We start from the raw sequence: 18157 nt of genomic DNA, 5'->3' as shown, positions 1-18157 counted from the left end.
CCCCCCACTACTTTTCGCTCAACACACGCTGTCGCAAACGCCGCGCCTATGACTCTCCCGCGTCTTCCGCTTCTTCTTCTAGCGCGCATCTACAGTAGGGTACGAGACACGCGGGGGACTGCAACCGTCGTCATCGATGTCGTCGCTTGGATGGCTTCGATCCTCGGATACGTTCCTACAGAGTGTTATCGTACCGACGTCCGAATTCAACTCACCTACATCTTCGCGACATCATTCGCTCGCTTCTCCGATTTCTCCTTTTTCCCCGGGCCGATCTCGCGGGGGAATTAATCCACGGGATCGGCAAAGTTTCAGGCGGGATTAAATTAAGGGAGGCGCGATCTAATCTCGGAGGAATAAACCCTCGGAGCGTCTCGTCGTTCCAACTTGTTCGAGTAATTCATCATTGCGCCATTAAGCTACGAAGGATGGAATTAACTCCGGTACTCTTTCTCTCTTACGTAAGGAGATCTCTCTCTCTCTCTCTCTCTCTCTCTCTCTCTCTCTCTCTCTCTCTCTCTCTCTCTCTCTCTCTCTCTCTCTCTCTCTCTCTCGCTCTAGATAGTCTAGATGGCAGGATTTGTACGATGGTTCACATCTCGATCGTCGCGAATCAACGCCCGTTAATATATACGGCGATCGTTTATGCATAAATACGACGCGACGCAATCCGTGGCGTATACCCGGGGGCGTTTGTATAGCGGGCCATGTGTCATTAGAATTCCGAACGGCAGGCGTCGTTTCTCCTCGAGCAACAACGACGACGATGACGACGGTGATACCAATCGCGATATTTCGCCCCGTGGGACTGGTTGCGATATTACGTATACGCTTTTATAATGGATTCCCTTGGAGTGGATTGTAACGAGAGAATCGTGCGACGATATCGTTATACGATATATCGATGAGAACGAAGGAACAATAGATCGATTATCGCCATCGGATGTTAAACTCGGAGAATTTTAATCGATAAAATCTCGCGATTCGAGATATTATATCTCTTACGAGTGAAATTAACATCTTATTTTGTGTGTGTGTGTGTGTGTGTGTGTAGCGAGCGATACTATTAAATATAAAAATTTGTTAATCCGAAAACAATATAATATTTTTATTCTAGAGATGATGGAATCGACAATAATACTATTATTCTCGTTCTTTTTCCCTCTCTTTGCAAGAAAGGAATAGAATCGACGAAAACAGCGTTTAACGAGAGATATCGCTTGTGAATTCGAAAAGGACAACCGGAAGAGCTGGTAACTTGAGAATTTTTCGTCTTCCGATAGGGATGTTTTATTACGAAATCGAATTACCGCTAACCGTGTAAACGGATTCTCCCTTTAACAAAACTATTGCGAGAGATTGTAATAATCATTAATTACATCTCTCCCTCTGAAGGTACATACCATATAATATATATGGTAAAACACGTTCTCTTTTCATCCCATCGAGATTTCATATAAAATACAGTTGAATTATGATTGAATGAGACGCAGGTTTTTATTAAATGAAACTTTGCCACGTTTTACTTAACTAAAGGAGATCGTAGGAGAAAAGATGCCTTCCCAATATACTCGTTCGTTATCTCCTTCAATTTCTTTCTCTATCATTCATTCTCCCTACTTTTTAAATACCCAAATTGTTTTCTACTTCAATTTATATTACTTAGCAAAATGCTATCAAACTACAATAGATAGATTGCAATGACCGATCATTTGCGGCGGCCGCAAATGACATTACGATCACCGTTTCGCTGAAAAAAAGCAGCGATCGGATCATGAATATCGCCGATCTAGCGATTTCGTCGTCCCGTCTTCGACGTCGTCTCGCCGATGGCTTTTACGAGATCGAGCAGAGTCGATGCTCGCTCGCGGCGAAAGAGTCGCAGCGCGTGTCACGTGAGTTCACAGGCCCACGACTGGCGGCGACTGACAGTTCCCAGTCAGCTGATCGTCCACGCCGGGGTGGAGAAGGGAGTTCGAGGGGACAGCAGCGGTAGTAGCAGTAGTAGTAGCAGCAGCGGCGGTACGAGGAGGAGGAGGAGGAGGAGGAAGAAGTGAATAAGGGTAGGGGAGAGGGGGGGACGCAAAGTCTAGAAGGGAAGGAGGGCGGAGGGGTTGGCGACGCGCAGTCTGCTACTGCCGACGACGCCGACGATAACGACAACGACAACGACAACGACAACAACGACGACAACGACAACGACGACGGCGACGGCGACGGCGACGACGACGACGACGACGACGACGTCGGCGGTGGCGGCGGCGATGGCGGCGGCGACGGTGACGGTGACGGTGACGGTGGCGGCGGCGAGATCAGCTGATCGGCGGAGGTGTACTGGTGACTGACTGACTGACTGTGAACTGTGAATGAACGCGCGGGGAACGGATGAAGAAGTCTTCGCGTGCGTACTCACGTGCGGCGTGAGCGCACGACGGACGGCGGGGGAGAAGATCCAGAGGGGAGGGGGTGACGGCAACGTGCGGAAGAGAGGGTGGGAGCGTGCGGTGTACCGGCAAAAGGGAGGAGAGGAGGGCGAGCTGAGAGAGCGCGCGCGTGTCCGCCTGGCCGTGCGCCCGAGTACTCGCGAGGAAGCGCGAGAGAGCGATTGGTTCCTCGCGCGTGCGGAAACGCCGGCGGGAAAGTCATTCGATTTCCTCGTGCTCTCCCGGCGAGAAACGCCGGGAGAGCACGAGGACGCCTAAAACTCGGTGTCCGACTTTGTGCGCGAGAAGCATCTGTCAGAGAGAGACGCCACGAGTCGCGATACGTTTTATGGAAAATTCTTGAAAAAACCCCTTTGCGGAACCCGCGCTTTACTATATTCACGATCTTTGCGACACCACCAAGATTTTTCGTTCGTAAAATTAAATGCCTCCCTCCCATCCGTGTCGTAAATAGCAATTAGTTTTAGATTCGAGAAAATCGTTACGAATCATCATTATCTTTATCCTTATCTCTTGCAAAGTTAACGGTACAGTTGTGTAAAGGCGTGCCGATTCAATCGGCAAAATCGTCATTTATCTCCATAAAATAAGGAATATTACATTCGCACGGGAGGGTTGGGTTTCCACGGAAGGAACGACGGATTCGCTCCGACAAAGAGCCTTTATTGTACCGACGGCTATGGCTTGCGCGCCGCGGACAGATTTATGCTTGAAATGCATCTTATGGTCCGCGCGTGCATCCCTCAGAGGTGCGGATGATGAACGATGCACATCCGTGCATTCTCGTTCCACGAAAGAGCCGACTGAGTTTGTTGGGCTACATCGTCGCTATGTAGACGAAAAATTTTATATTTTTAACTCTAATAAAAATTTCTCTCACAATCAGATATCTCTTTGTCAAAAATATATTTCCTGCACTCGGAAAACAATTAAAGAATATTTATGAAAATTGATTTATTTATCATTATACAAAATTTTATAATTCTTTATAATATTGCGACGTTGCGCCTCTATCTATATATGTGTAATCGTACATGAAAAAGTTTCTACAATTACATTTCCGCATTGCGGAAATGCCTTGCATCAACGCCGCAATAAAATGTCTCGTTGCGGTGTCGATGTCGTACGCGATATACGACGGGTCGTCGGAGTGTCAAGTATTGATCTGGCCATAAAACGGGCAATCTTTTATCGCACGTTGATGCGTATCGTAATATCGCAAACGTCTCCCATAAATTCAAGCGGTGTAATTAGAAGAAAAGAAGACGGTGTATTTTATCACACACGATAATTTTTAATTTTAAATATCGTATAATCCATATATATCAATATACTCAACTTTGATCGCTAACGTCCGTCTGAGGAACTTAGAGCGGCTTAATTTGCTCCGATCGTTGACGTTGCAAGAATCGCGGTCTTGTTTCAACGACGATACGAGTTACGTAAGCGAGACACACGCTCGTTAAAAATCACGACGGGAATCCGCGGGCGTATCTTTTGCGGCGCGATTAGAAACTCGGCAAACCGTCATTTTATCCGAGTGTTCGTACGGTCGCGTTGTATACACACATCGTGCTTGGCTTTGCTTTGAGTCATCCAACGCGGCCTCGAGCGAAAATACACGCATCGGGTGGCCGGATTCTTCTTTACGCGCAAATTTTATGCACGCACGCGCGGCCGGATGTAAGTAACGTCGAAAAGATGTGGGGCAAGGCAGAAGGGGAGAAAGAGAGACAGCGAGAGAATTTATTTCGTGCTCTAGAATCAAATCCTATTGAACCGTTATACGCGTTATGCATGAATACATGTGATAAGTAATTGAAAAGAAAAGCAAGAATAATGAATAAAATTGTATGAAAGGATATACAAGAAAACAAGACAAGATTTTCTTTCTCTGCAAATTTAGAGATATTCTTTTAAATTTTTAAAAAGATTCTGGATTTTTTTTTTTTTTTTTTTTGGGTTCGTTTGCAAATGTTGATAAAACTCTTTTTGGACATCCTATATACATCTAATTGTCGACATTAGTATGCTTCTATGAAGATTTTGATTGAAACGGGGACAGGGGAGGTGTAAGAGATCGATTTAGAAATTCGACGGGCGATCGAGCCTATTCGCGGAACAATTGGACTTTGCCTCGATATGCGTACGTTCTTGCATATTTATTACGCCGTTTCGTCATTTTCTTACACGGGGACACACGTGGCACTCCGTCCGCATACAATTAGAAATAAGACACGTACTCGCGATGATTATAATCTACCGACAAAGTCCCCAAAGATTTTCGCCGCTCATATACCGCGTCGATGCGTCATCATTTTTCAATTATATTTAGTTCTAAGCGCATTAACATACGTAAAAACTGCGCATGCCACTCGCAACGTCACGCTATTAAACGCGGAACTGTATTCTTAATTATCTCCTTCTAGCGTAAAACGTTCGCGAGGAATTCATATACCGATTGAAAAAAAATTGTCGTTCGTACTGTTTGCGCGAATGCAAATCGCGAGAGCTAATTTCGACGATTAGCACCTCAGCGCATCTCAAAAGCATTCTAACATTTTTTTCTTTACCCAGTAGTTCATTCGCGTCGCATTCCATGCTCATGCTACTGCGATTTAATCACGGTACGTATACAACGTCGGACGCATTGTTATGATTCTCGAGAAAACAGGCTTACGCATAAAATGTAAACGATGTTACATCATTATCGCCGGATATGCAGAAATGTCGTAAAATCTGATTTGTAGAGATTTTTTAAATCTTTTTACACAAATATTATGTTTTTCTCCGAATTTGTATTTCGCCTTGGATATATTTTTAAATATTAAGAAATAATATATATCCTTCTGTTTTTTTATACATATATTAAAAACGAAAAAAAAAATTGCTCGCGATTATTCGAACTCGGATCATCGTCTCGTTGACGCGATCCAGACATTCTTTATTGACTCAATTATTCGCATAAAATGTAAACGATGTTACATCATTATCGCCGGATATGCAGAAATGTCGTAAAATCTAATTTGTAGAGATTTTTTCAATCTTTTTACACAAATATTATGTTTTTCTCCGAATTTGTATTTCGCCTTGGATATATTTTTAAATATTAAGAAATAATATATATCCTGCTGTTTTTTTATACATATATTAAAAATGGAAAAAAAAAATTGCTCGCGATTATTCGAACTCGGATCATCGTCTCATTGACGCGATCCAGACATTCTTTATTGACTCAATTATTCGCATAAAATGTAAACGATGTTACATCATTATCGCCGGATATGCAGAAATGTCGTAAAATCTAATTTGTAGAGATTTTTTCAATCTTTTTACACAAATATTATGTTTTTCTCCGAATTTGTATTTCGCCTTGGATATATTTTTAAATATTAAAAAATAATATATATCCTTCTGTTTTTTTATACATATATTAAAAATGGAAAAAAAAAATTGCTCGCGATTATTCGAATTCGGATCATCGTCTCGTTGACGCGATCCAGACATTCTTTATTGACTCAATTATTCGCATAAAATGTAAACGATGTTACATCATTATCGCCGGATATGCAGAAATGTCGTAAAATCTAATTTGTAGAGATTTTTTAAATCTTTTTACACAAATATTATGTTTTTCTCCGAATTTGTATTTCGCCTTGGATATATTTTTAAATATTAAAAAATAATATATATCCTTCTGTTTTTTTATACATATATTAAAAATGGAAAAAAAAAATTGCTCGCGATTATTCGAATTCGGATCATCGTCTCGTTGACGCGATCCAGACATTCTTTATTGACTCAATTATTCGCGTCGGTTTCCGTTTGTTAATCGCTCGGCAAGTTCGAATAAGGCAAATCGTTACGCCGAAGGACTTGAATACGCGTTATATCGGGCATCCGCATTATAACGCCAAGTGGCGTGAAACGCGTACGTATACCGAGCAGAGCGTTACGTGTAAACGACGACGTACGTAAGAAGGACATAGCCGGATGGAAAACGCATATGGCGTAATGGTCGTTAGCCATAGAAATTGCGCATTTTCGAAGGGTGATAAAAACCGTCGCCTCGCGTTCGTCGATATCGAATATGAATTAGCGGATACGCCCGAAAATTTTTCAACCGCCTACCTCTCGGACGGGCTATAACGTTGCAGAGGAAAGGATTTAGTTAATTTCAATGATTTAACGTTAAATGAGGTTGGTAAAACCGGTCTTCGGCGCGGGATTAGAAACGAGCGTGACTCGAGTTACGAGACAAGAATTTCGCGTAATCGCGCGAAAGGAGGAAAGAGGATTAATGTTTGATCCTTGGCCTGGCTCATTTATGAGACGAATATCTGTAAATTAAAGACCTACGTAAAGGGGAATCGTAGATTTTTATTTACATCGCGTAATTATCGCCGCGCCCGTCGTAAAAATGTCCATTTTGACGATGGCTAATAAAGTTCGCTAGTTTATGTCATGTGTTTCTCTCTCTCGCTCTCTCGGTCGCTTTCTTCTTCCTCTTTTTGCCAATGCTGCATAATATTGTACGTCCCGGACGTCAGACTCGGCACGTATCTGCGCGATTCTTAGTTGACAGCAGGCCCGAGGCTACTTACGAGACAACTGTCTGGTGGGGCCCATTTAACCCTTTCGACACGCGTCTTTCCTCGGTAGATAAATTTCGCTTACTACGAGCGCGATGCGAAACATTTAATAATCGTCGAGGAAGAATAGAATCGCCTGGTAGTTTACGGATACGATCCTATTGTAGACGATGATTCGAGACGCGACGTCTTCATCGATCGTACACGACACGATACGCGCAATTAACGTCGGAGATCTCGATTCTTCGCGGTGTCTAAAAGTTATCTATCGACAGGTATGTCGCGCGCCATCGTTAATATTACCGTTGACGTTTTACGACCAAAATGGCCGAGATAGCGCTTTGGACGAGTCACATCTCTCGGATATACGCTCGAGTAAAAGCGGGCTCGCTTCGTTGGTACATGTGCGAGAACATGCGGGTACCACGTTGCGCGGCTGTCGCGACGGCGAACAACAAATAATGGGTGCGCGCACTCTTTTCCATCTTGGCGTCTTGACTCGACGTTGCGCAACGTTAAACTAATCCACGGGAAGCTGTAACGCGAGCGCGTTATATCCGGAGTTGTTAAACGAACTTTTTATTACCCATCATATTTACACGAGAGATAAATAAAGCGTACGTCGAAAAATCTGAAAATGATACGCGTATAAATTTAAAACAATTTTTTTTTTTCCTAGGAATATTATTATTACGATTCTCTTCTCAGAAGAGAAATTTTCTTTTACGATTTAAATAATAAATATTATAGCGCGACAAAAACTTGTCATACTTTCGATGGGTAAGAGAGATTTATATAAAGTCCAATCACACATACGCACAATGCGACAATCGACTCCTAGTCTAGTGCGAGAGAAAGAGCTTCCGTGAAATATTCGCGCGTCGCGAACGGCTGGGAGAGATGGCCCGCGATGTACAGAGAGCAAAGAGGAAAAGGTGCAGTGACCTCCAAGTGCTGCGGCTCGTGCTCGAGTGACGGCTTACCAACTGTGGTACCATCGGCCAAGGCCATTAATACCAATGTCTTTTGCACGACGGAGACGGCGAACGGTATGGGAAAGGCAAGGAGGCAGAATCTAGAGGATCGTCCGCAGTTAGGGGCCTTGTCGATGAAAATTATCGGAATTCCGAATTGTGATCGCGAACGACGAATTTCAATGAAAAAAGATTTACGAAGAAATTGTGATTTCACACGACACACGTTCGTAAACGGAAAATGCATATAAATGTGAATCTATATATATAATAATATATAATAATTTTTTTTTCATATAATTTCAATTGTACAAATCTTATAATATAAAATAAAATTTATAATTAAAATATTTCTAGAAAAATTCATCACATAATAGATTTTTACTAAAATAACAATTCTTATTTTCAGTTAAATCTTATTTGTAAAAATATTTTTGTGTGCGTATTTAAATTATATATTCTCAGAAACATAATTATATTTTTATATTCATATAATAAAATTAGTCGTGACTTTTTCTTTCTCCGGTTAAAAGGCGACGATGTACTCGTAAATAATATATACTTTGTCAACCTCAACCAGACAATCGTAGAATCGCGTTGCCGACACACATACGTTATATGACAAATATACGGGGTATATAACATGTATCACTGAACTTTTGCAAAACGTATGCTAAGGTTCCGATTCTTTCTTGCGACGTGTCGTCGAAAATAAAAAAATCGTGCGATAATTGAAGGTAAAGAAAAATGTGAAAGCAAACAGTAGCGGAACGGATTGCCTCGTCGACAAAGCGACGCAAATACCTAGAGACAGAGGGAGGAGAAAAAGAGAGATCGTCGATCGTTAGGATCGGTTGCGACCAAGGCTGTTGCGCTATTGGTGCAACGTGCGCTATTTATCGGCAAGCACATTAGCCGGCACAAAGCGAACCGTCGAGAGTTCATCCCCCCGCGGTCGCGGCAAGTAAAAACGCGCCAAACACGGTCATGGTGGCGAGACGCGATGCAGGCAGAGAGCGCGTGCAGCGTGAGACCCGGTAAAATGATGAACGTGAGATTCTCTCGCGAGGAAAAAAATCTATTAGGTGTACAACTTTGCTTCCGCCGTTTTCCTACAGATGACTTTAGCGGTAAGTAGTGGTCGAAATAAATAGATCATAGACGTCATGCGATAAACTTGGGCATCTGTCAACGTAACCCCATAGAAACATTAGTCGATTTGTGTCCGCGTCGTAAAGTTATTCTCGATTGAAAATGTCAGTTTACGAGCCAAATTCTCGTCATTTGCGGGAGGTTTTAATTTTCTGCTTCAATACGAAGAAATCTGCGGCTGAGGCTCATCGAATGCTCTCAAATACTTATGGTGAAGCCGCTATTAGTGAAAGAACGTGTCGCGAGTGGTTTTGACGCTTCAAGAACGATGATTTTCACGTCGAAGATCGGCATAGCGGTGGAAGAGAGGTTTTCGAAGATGCAAAATTGGAGGCATTACTTAATGGAAGACTCGAGTCAAAGTCAAAAAGAATTGGCACGATCATTGGGAGTGACTCAAAAAGCAATTTCAAAATGTATAACCAGTTACAATAAAGCCTCGAATTTCGGGGAAAAGAAAAACGGCGGAAGCAAAGTTGTACACCTAATACCAAATCTATATTCGCGCCGCGCACAAAGCACTCGAAACGCAGTCGCTCGAATCTCAATGTCACTGTGAGAGAACGCTTAATATTAAAATCAATGCCAAATGCAGACACAAACTGCTGACGATGATATTTAATAAGGGCGAAACCATAACGTTAAAGAGAGAGAGAGAGAGAGAGATTAAACTTGTCATGTAAAAAGTGCGGATAATTTTCCTTAATCTTTTCAAGATCCATTTGTTATACGTATTTAAAAATGTTTCTCGTGTGTATGTTTGATCTCATTTAAAAGCGCGATACGCATCGGCATCCGTGTACATACATATCGGATGACCACCTGTATCTTTGAACGGAGAGTCGGGTTTTCGCGCGGCGACCAAGAAGAACAACGATCCCCGGCTCCGCTCGCGGCGGCACGATTTCCTTGGCCAGTCTTTTGTCCGTCTCGCTCCTTCCTCGACTAACGGTGAGTGCGTGTCTTACAACCGTAAGAAGCGCACCGCCGTGTAGCAGGCCATCTCTATTTATCTCGTCGGCGAGGAGGTAGCGACGTTGCCAATGTCGGCGCCTCCGCACGCTCTTGGAAATGGCCAGAGTCGTGCCGAGACGAAGATGTGTGGCAACGTCGCACTCGCAGAATGCCTCTCCTTAAACTTTCCTCTCTCTCTCTCTCTCTTTCCCCCTTTTCTCACGTTACACGCTCTCTCGCACTTTGACGGGTGGCTCACGCGCGTCGCGCTCGTCAAGGTGTTAGTAGGTGTCGTTACCTACGATTACAGACGAGCGAAAAGAAATACGGTTGCCAGGCCAACGACGAATCACGCGATCCTACCCGGGAGGCGCGCCATGGGACATGTGGGATTAAAGGAGGACGACGTTAGGGAACAAAGTGCCAAACAAAGGCTAATCGCTGGAGGAGAGAGAGAAAGATTTATCTTTATTAAGAAATATTTTGACAAATATTAGAAAAGGTATTATTACAGAAAGATGAGTTGTCGGCACCGTCCACTTGAAGCTACGCATCGCGGACGGGACTATTTTTTTCCCCCCGAGGAAGGGTAAGAATCCCTGAGCGAGAGGACAAGTGCATTGCCAATTTTGGCACGAGGCGCGTGCGTGGGACTAGAGGAGTGCGACCGAACGACCAGCAACTCCGTTTCTCTCTCTCTCTCTCTCTCTCCCCCTTTTCTTCCCTTTTTTTCGCTGACATTCCGTCTCCCTCATTCTTCTCATTGTCAGTGTCCCCGGTTACGCACACATGTGTGCAGGGCATGAGGTCGCTCTCCTCTTGCTACGAGGTTCTGGCGCGGTCGGTCCCCTCCCCCGCGGTGGGGGAGAACATCGGAGTGCGATGTTGCCGTTGCTACATCTCGCTCGGGCGGCGATGCCGGCGCCGGTATGCGTGTGGTGGGGCGCGACGTTGCCATATCGACCGTGCCCTCGTCACCGGAGAACGAACGAACTTTTCCCTCCTCTCTCCGTCGTTTCCTCAGCATATCACACTCTTTTCTCTTTGTCTCTCGAGCGATATCACACACTCTCTCTCTCTCTCTCCTTCTTTTTAGTATATCTCATCTTTCCATCTTACGCGGCTCCTTTCCTGTACCTATGCTAGAGAAGAAGCCACCTCCATATCATGTATAGGATCGTCGTCGTCGTCGCAAAAATGGTGCAACGTCAAAAGCGCGAAGCGCCGCGATGATGCACCTGACTGACTCAGCATTACCGACTTCGATTCACGCGCATCTCGTACAACGACCAGGCGACCAGGCCAGACCAATGCCAGACTACGGGGGTCGCGCGCACAGATTTGACGCGCGCCCGGCGGCGGCGGCGGCGGCGGTGGCGGCGACGACGGCAGTGAGGTGCGCCTCAGCCACCACTCGCCACCAGCCAGTCTCGCCCTTGAGAAGGCTGGAACGTCCGAGAGCGAGATAGCACGCGAGCGCGCGCTTTCTCTCCGATTCTCTCCCGCGCTCTCGCTCGCTCATTTCTCCCGCATGCCCCTGATGCTGCTTGTTGCAAGTTGGAACACGGGACTCGTTGGGTTCGTCCCTGTTCGAACCGGTATGTCGTAGCCGATACTCCCGATAATCGCGAGATAACGACGAGGAGAAGGGGAACGATACGACAAGCGCGTGAGCACGCGGCCAGATGCGCTTTTAATCTTAAACTTGACGATGATGCGTGATATGCAGCTTTTACGACATTTGAATTTTCGTTCTTAAATTTCTTCGACTTATTGCATTAACGTGATATAACGATATTACAAGTTCTATAAATTCATCATTGTTGCACTTGGACAAAGATTCGTGTATCGAAAAAAAATCTCTTCTCATTTTTCGAACGCCCCTTCCTTCTCCGCGAACGATAATATTCATTCGTTCGTTGATCGCGCGACGATGGCATACTTTGCTCTCTTCCGTTCATACTGAAGAATTCCGAGAAAGAATGCAATTACGGCGCGAGACGAAGCGAGACGCCGAAGCTTTTAATGCTGACGTAAAAGATCGGTTCGAGAAGAGGCGGCTTTCCCGTACACCCGGGATTAGAATGCATCCGTCTCGTTAGAGAGCGACCGCACCCCTTTTACAATTTTCAGAGGATGAATTTTATGACGACGGCGTAAGCTTTCGGGAAGCTTTTAACGCCGCGCTTACTCACCGTGCTCGCGTTCTTCGCATGAGGAATAGATATTTTTAGATATTTCAAACACTTCGGAGAGAGAGAGAGAGAGAAAAAAAAATTTCCGATCATATTTTACATAACGCAAAATGTGTACCATGCTAAGAAGATTCGAAAGCTTTTGTGTATAATAATTAATATGTAAGTCACTCCCGTTAATTTGCCCATCGCGATCCCGTTCGTTGAGCAATCGCTATATGTGATGGATAATAGCTTTAGAGAAACAGCTATGAGGCGCTCCTAAGCAAGAATTGGCTTACATTATTCGTGTCATCCACCGCGACTCGTGTCTTAAATTTCGCACGCCACGATCGCGGCCAACAAGATTCAGGAATTTGTTCCCGAGACAAAAGACGAGATACATTATTGTAATCTTGCCTCGGTAATGCATCTCGTATACGTTCCATTATCGATATAATCCAATCTACTGCGTTACATTTCGAGCATCTTACGTAACGACGACGATGTGAATAATTCATAACAATAGCGCTCTGCTGAGAAACGACGTGGACGGTAAATTCACGCGGATTCACTTCCTCGCTGGTTACCGAACGACGTTGAAACCAGAAACCGAGATAAAATGCTTATGTTAGAACCCGACCCGAACGCCCGATATCATTCGCGTCATTCACGCGCTTAAAAAGGATCGAGTCGATTTGAGAAGAAATCGTACGATCTCATTTCGCGCTAAATGCGCGCACGGTGATAACCGGCAATGGTATGTATTAAACGGCACGTATTATATTCGGACCGTGTTGTACCGTAAAACGAAACCGCGAAAATCACGTTGAGAGTAAGATAACGCGTCCGATGGATAAAAATCTCTTTTTTCCTTTTTGCCGCTCTCAAACGACGTCTAGTCTATCCGCGCCGATCGCAGGCATTTCTAATAACGTCAAGCTGGTTCCTTGCCGAGAGCGAAGAAAGAGACGTTTACACGAGATATGTTTCCAAACTTCAACGTGTAGCGCGAAAAAACAGCTCCCAAAACGCTCGCCTCTACCCCCGCGTACTCTCTTCTAGGAGTTAAAATATATTCTGCTAGAGAGAGAGAGAGAGAGAGGGACGGAGAGGAAATCTATTTCAACCTTGATTAGCTACGTCAGATTGATGTTAAAGCAATCGAGAAATTTTCGAGAAGAATTAATATATTTAAAACTTGTAAAAATTCTTTTGAAAAATTCCCCATCATAAAATATATATATATATATATTTATTTATTTATTTCTGAGCAATCAGTATTTTCTATTATCTAGATAATCGTCTGAATGAAATAATTGTTTTATTCTATTTTTACCTAGATTAGCAAAGTATATATTATCTCCAGCTTTATCTTACAATTAGATAAACGCTTTTAATTCCGAGCGATAAATATATGTATTAAAACAACGTTTATCAAATGGCACTTTTAATTTTAAGCGAAATATACTGCGAATAATTAATATTTCTTTCTATTATTAAACATCCTTGTGCAGAATTAATATTAGAAATTTTAATTTTTTTTTTGTAAGAAAATGAGATATAAAATTGCCGCATAAGAAAAGGATTAGATCGGGGAGCTCGTTATTTCTATTAATTCGATCGCGAAAAGTTGTTGGGTGTAATTAGTTGACTCTAAGAGATTCTCCAACACGGAAATCATTTCTCCGAGGCGATTTTTATACTACTACTACTACTAATCCTCGTCGCATTTCGTACTGCCGCCGTCTGTAAGAGTTAAAACACTAATTACAGCTCGGCGCGGTCGCTTCCGCTGGCGAGGCAGACAGCATAGACAAAAGCAGCTTTAGAGAATCCGCAAAGCTCTCTCTCTCTCTCTCTTTCTCTCTCTCGCTTTCTCTCCGGGCTTACTGAACTTTCCGCAAAGTGCGGTGCCTCTGCGGAAGACGGCCGATCGAATCGGCGGAGATTTTGTCATGTCGAGTCGAAACGTCGCTGAGCACGTCTTGGACAATAATTTTGCAAGCAATACGCCATTCTCGGCGAACCCGATGTTCCGAATGTAAGACCGAGTCCATGTACAAAGGAAACAACAACAGCTTTCGTCGCCGAACGCGGGTCTCGTTGCTCGAATGCGATGTGTCGCCGAGTATAAACTGGCTCCTCCTCCACGCGAAGAATTTCATTATAATCATTGCTATGCGCGCGTCTAATGTTATCTTTATTTAAGTGCAACAAATAAATCACGTCACTTGATTAAGCATAGATTATCGCGATTCGTATTACGTATTCGTAGCTACCGAGTCGCACATTAATTTTTCGATTCACGCAAAATAGTTTCTCCCACAGATTACACTTTTATCAAAGAATCCCCCCACGTGCATGTGTTTTCACGATCGTATCATACGACGGATTTTTGTACAATTTTTATTCACGCCATTTTCGCATAGACGAGAGTTTCACAGATATAAGTTTTTAAGTTAAGTTTTTCATTTTTCACGGTTTTTTTTTTTTCTAACTTCGTGGTCGGTAATCTGTCTATTACATAAATCTAAAAAAATGCGTGTAACATAGCGATACCTATCGTTGATATAAAATAATCCGCAAGCATTCTGATCACGGTCGGATCGCAGGCAAATTATATACGTAGTCTAAGCGACGAGAGCTTCAGGCTCGATCACACTTGTTGAGGGGAAACCTTCGCACCACCTCCATCACCACCTCCTCTTCTTCCTTCTCCTGCTGCTCGTCCTCCACCTTTCATGATATTCTCCTTCCCACCTCGTTTCTGCCTTGTCCGTCCTCCCTTCTCTCCGCACTTTCGCTCTCTCTTTCGCCTTTTGCCTCATGATCTTTCTCTTCCACTTGGAGTGATATCTCGCGAGCGACCTTGACCTCACGTTGCGCGTTTGCGTTGTTCTAACGTTTTCATCAATGCGTTCGAACGACATCGATATGGACGCAGATGATTGGCGGTTCGTGCACCATTGCTTTCAAGTTTCTCTCAGATAAAACCTTGTATAGTTTCGAATATGAATTTGTTATATACAATTAATGATCCGTCCATTTCGGACAGAGTCGCAATCACGGGATATCCAATGATAATATCCAATAATATCGAAATTCGATAATCGAGGAACGCCAAATCGATTATATATACCTGAAATTTCAAGCTCGTTACACTTGATAAGGAGAACCACTCTTATAATATAAATGCTGTAATTATCGTACGATTGGCAATTGCAAAGGTTACTAACCCTTGATGACCATGCGCGTCGATGACTCCTCCAGATCGGTTACCCCTTCCTCCATCTTTAGCCTCATCATCTCACTTTCTCCTTCCAATGTACCGTGTCGTTTTTCGATCACTACGAGGCTACGTTCTTTCTTTTCCCGGAGAAGCACGCGCTTAAGATCGAAGAGAGCAGACGTGAGAGAGGGGAGGGAGGTGCGTGAAGGCTCGACATGCTCGAGTTATGTCATCGCGAGCGGCGAGTACACGTCCAGCTGATAACGCACTCCTTCTCCCAATTCGCGCGACCATTTAAATAGTGAGGAGCCAGTCTATAACGCAAATTCGTACAAATTGTGTTCGCACTATCTAATCATTCCGGCTGTCGTTTATAAAGGCTGTTTAAATCTTTTCGATATCTCCGAAAGCGACGCGACGACGCACCCGGCGAGACCGAACGAATCAAAGCAACAAAAAATCGGCCAGCCTCCGGGTAGGCATCCGGAAATGGAGCGAGTCTCGCGACGGATGAAATACGAAAGCGTGACAACCGCTGATGTAAACACGCGTGGTCGCTTATCGCCGATGCGGTTTCACCGAACGCGCGTCGAAAGAACGCATAATTGCCAACGTCGTCGCGATTACCGAGAGTCCAGGTCCGGCCTGGAGAGACGACGATAATCAATCGGTCGTAAAGATCGCGGCGAAATCGCTGCGAGTGTCTCGACTCTCGGTTTTACCGTCGCGGCTCTTAAAGAAAAAGGCACGACAATGGCGTTGGCGTTGGTATTCGCGGAACGCAAACTCGTGTGTCACCGGGAAAATTAATGCGGCGGAACGCAATCGAGAGAAGGCGGTTACCGCGCCCGTTATCAAACAGAGATATCCGCTTTCAAATCATTCGCGACACGGACGTCTATGTACGCGATCGGCCACGTTTTCTCAGCCTACGATACGTGGCTTATTTTGTGTGTGTGTGGGGGGAGAGGGGGGGACAAAAAAAATAGGTATACGTACGCGGTCAGACAGATTGAAAGAGGAAAAAAAAAGAAGCTGCAAGACACACAAAGAGAGCTCGGATAAAAAAAAACAAAAAAAGAGACAACTTGTGAAATCGAGGATATATTCCACAAAGGTTTAGAATAGTTCTTTTTTTTTGTACTTTTTTCTTTTCTTTCCTTCTGCCTTTTTTTTTAAGCGATTGTTATTTTTAAATATTATTCCATGATTTTAACTCGTGTCCGTTCATTTGTCAGATTACACGTTTCGTCGCGATAGGTGAAAGCGTATGTTTTAATCTCGCTTCGTGCGATTATCATCGAAGGAGTTTGAATCTCGCTATTAGAGATCTCCTCTCGCGGAATCTGGGCCATCGAGCCCCGCTATCTGTTCGCCGATGCCAAATTCTCGTAAGTTATAGTTAGTCGTACTAATAATGGTACTATCGCGCCGAATATCGAGAGAGAAAGAGATAGATGCGAGAGTCAGTTTTTGTTTTTTAAATAGAACCCCCTTATTTTTCATCACATATTCTTATAGCTTATCTCGAGAGCTTTCCAAAACACTATAAAAAAAGTATTTTTTTTATTAAGTACTTTTTAAGTTATTTTATATTTTAATCTGACATATTTTGATATAAAAAATTAAATATCTCGTAAAATATTTAATTTTCGATAATCTTAACGTAATACTTCTATGTACAGAATAATGAGGCAAATCAATTAGAAATAATTAAATTGTAAAAAATAATTAAAAAATAATTGTTTTTAAGAAAATTACAATGTATTTTTTTAAACTTTTTTTTTTGCACTAATTGATTTGTCTCATTATTCTGTACATAAAAGTATTACGGTAAGATTATCGAAAACTGAATATTTTATTTTTTATATCAAAATATGTCAGATTAAGATATAAAATAACTCAAAAAGTACTTAATGAAAAGATACTTTATTATAGTGTTTTGACAAGCTCTCGAGATAAGCTACAAGAGTATGTAATGAAAAATAGGGGGTTCCATTTAAAAAACGGAAGTTGACCTTCAAATGACTTTGAAAATGACCTTTAATGTCAAATCCAAGGTCGCTATTAGATAGCTCCCTATGTTCCCTACAACTTTTATCCGAGTCGTTTTCCTTCAAACGTTGATCCTGAAAAGTTATGAGGGTGGAACTTTTAAAATGGGACACCCTGTATATATATATATATATACATATATACACACACATATACTTGCAAACAGTGAGAAATATATTTCATACATTACGAATTAAAATACGCGCGCGCGCGCGCGTGTGTGTGTGTGTGTGTGTGTGTGAATACACATTTTAATTTGCAATGCACGAAATATATTTTTCACGATTCTATGCATACATATGTCTATGTGTAAAAGGATCTGCCACATGTAAACATGCGTGAAAAAGAAATATACATATAATTTATGCAACGTAAAAGAATAGAACAGCAAGAAGATATCAAAATTCCCATCTTTTGCGATTATCCTCGGGCATTTGCCGCTTGGTTTTTCTTACGCAACTACCGACTTGATTTTATCGTTGGTGAGTAATTGATCGGGACCGGATTCTAAATAAATAAAAATCGAGATTCGCGAAAATTCATTTCGCGTTCGTCCGACGCGATCCTCTAATGACGTTAA

The 18157-nt window shown here is 43.0% G+C and overlaps 1 protein-coding gene across 2 annotated transcripts in view; it reads right to left on the bottom strand.

Annotated features, from left to right (window-relative positions):
* Bap170 (Brahma associated protein 170kD) overlaps positions 1–18157 on the bottom strand; it is a 39664-nt gene that overhangs the window by 18075 nt on the left and 3432 nt on the right. The gene's annotated exons all lie outside the window — the stretch shown is intronic.

Source organism: Polyergus mexicanus, unplaced genomic scaffold (genome assembly GCF_030449975.1).
Source record: "Polyergus mexicanus isolate NDT 795.1 unplaced genomic scaffold, iyPolMexi1.0 SCAF_17, whole genome shotgun sequence".
Lineage (NCBI taxonomy): Eukaryota > Metazoa > Arthropoda > Insecta > Hymenoptera > Formicidae > Polyergus > Polyergus mexicanus.
Note: the sequence above shows the minus strand (reverse complement) of the source record. Positions and strands in the feature narration are given on the sequence as shown.